Here is a 2,254-nt window from a genome sequence, read left to right as displayed (position 1 = left end):
TTACTTCTATCAAGAATGCAACGTAGCATCTGGGTCAGCACTAAAGACTTTCTAATTCATGCCAGAGCTGATTTGGAATTGACTGTGAGCGGTTGCAGACATTGGCCTGGATAGGACCCCATTATCAAATCGGCATTTAGTCGGTGGTTGTTCAGAATTCCCATCACATGTTTGGCTTTATCATTCAACACTTTTCCTGCATCTTCTATAACTTCCTGGTCCAATCCAAGCTAGATGATTAATCGAATTTCGTTTGGTAGCGGTGGGGAGGCTGCTGTAAATTACTTCAAAGGGCTCGCTCACGGCTCATTAAGACTAGTGTATTCGCCAAGTTCTTATTATAAGGCAACACCACTATTTTGTCGATCATGTGACAAGGTGCTCTAATTTACTCAAGGTGTGTATTTCTAACATCAAAAACATGTAGGTCGCCAAAATAGAAGGTGCCACAAAGCAGTTCAGACAGATGTTTACGTGGGAGAAGAGAGCTCTATGAAAACATCTGATATGAAGTTTATCAGACTGCAGCAAATACTCAATTTCATCCCTCATAGAGGTGGGTTAGTTTTGAGGAAGAAGAATAGGAAGGAACCAAGGCAATCCATGAAATGGCTGAAATTGCTAATGAACGCCCGTGGGAAGAGGGAGGTGGGAATAGAACACGAGGGAGCGGAATGTAAGGAGCTATTGAAAGAAGGGGGCAAAGGCAGGCTGGAGAAAGAAGTGAAGAATGAGGAGACACGTGCACTGAATGATGATAAGCTTGATGAGAAAGCAAAATAGGAGGGGCGATTTGCTGGAGTGGAGATATCCACACTACCTCTCATCATATTCAAGGCCGGTAGTGACAATTTCTGTCGTTGTGCATTGGCTGCATTCTGCACCGATGCCTATCGTACCTTCGTCCTGGTTCAGAAGAGGGGCCAACTAGGATCGTTTGCTCTGCAGTGTTCTGCAAAGCAGGTGGAGTTTAACACGTAGGGGTGGTGTCTAGAAGGTATCAGGTACAATGTCTTTTAGTTGAGTACTTCGTTAGGCTCCGGGTTCTTCCGTGCTACGCAATCCGCACAAGTGTGTCAAGTGTTCTGCCACCCATCACCTAGATGCATGGAAATCTACTCATCTGTTCATTCCATGACAATTCTTTGCCATGCAATGGACTCAATCCTGCAATACTTGCATGCCGAGTGGTGCGTTGCAATCAGTCAAGGCAATTCGAGCTTCGCACTCAACCGAATGACCTGCGAATCTTTCGTCGTGAATAAATGCAGCAAAAGTAGTCGTATTCCCCAGACCGTGCGTATCCTGCCCACCCCTCACTGACCTCCTCAATTCCATCTTTTTCACATAGCGCTGCATGTGTGAGCAGGTACCACAAAGTGACGCCGATTACATGTCACTCAACTGACATGTCACTAATCATTCAATTATCAAGGCGTTACATTAACCAGAAAGACAGCCTTACTAACCTTGCATGTTGTGGCATTAGAGACCAGCATTCCCTCCATTCGGCGTCTGGTAAGCCATTCATTCAATGTCCATGTTGGTGTCGGTGTCTACGTAGATTTGCTCCGAATGCAGCTACTCGGGCCATCAATCGTCTCCATCTCCCACGACTCCTTCCATGTGATTTCGTCACATTCCCATCCTCGCAATTCGCCTCGTGTACCTCTTCCTCCTTCACCTCTTTCTCCATTCTGCCATTCTCCTCCTTCATCAAATTCCTCTTTGCCTTACTACCCCTCTTCCTCTTGTCGGCCTCACTCTCTCTTGCCTTGTTCACGCCCCCTCCTTCCCACTTGCATCCATCAGGAATCGCTTCTATTCCATAGCTCGTGTCAGCGACTCCTCTCGTTTCTTCCTCTTCCAAGGTTTGCGACCGTAACGTCCACATTGAACGACTTCTATGCGCGAAGAAATTGAGTATTCGCTGCAATCTGATAAACTTTGCATCAGATGTTTCCGCAGAGTCCTCCTCTTCTTCTTCTTCCACATAATCATCGATCTGAACTGCCTTCTGACAGCTTCTACTTTGGCAACCTACACGTTATCGATGTTAGAAATGCATTCCTTCAGCCTGAATAAGAGCACCTACCCTTCATCAAAGCAGATGCAATATCTATCACCGTCCAGATGACACAACACACGCGGAGGTCAAATCCACGAAATTGACCAAACAAAATGAGTACTGCGTAAAATAAGAGAAAAAGTGCAGGATAGCAGACGACGTCCTTCAGCATTTCAAGTGCGAGCG

The 2,254-nt window shown here is 46.0% G+C and overlaps 1 protein-coding gene across 1 annotated transcript in view; it reads right to left on the bottom strand.

Annotated features, from left to right (window-relative positions):
- Positions 1-2,254, bottom strand: part of EGR_09099 (hypothetical protein) — a gene marked incomplete at both ends in the record, with an annotated part of 7,391 nt that overhangs the window by 1,724 nt on the left and 3,413 nt on the right. The window lies entirely within an intron of this gene.

This window comes from Echinococcus granulosus, assembly GCF_000524195.1.
Source record: "Echinococcus granulosus chromosome Unknown EG_S00132, whole genome shotgun sequence".
NCBI lineage: Eukaryota > Metazoa > Platyhelminthes > Cestoda > Cyclophyllidea > Taeniidae > Echinococcus > Echinococcus granulosus.
Note: the sequence above shows the minus strand (reverse complement) of the source record. Positions and strands in the feature narration are given on the sequence as shown.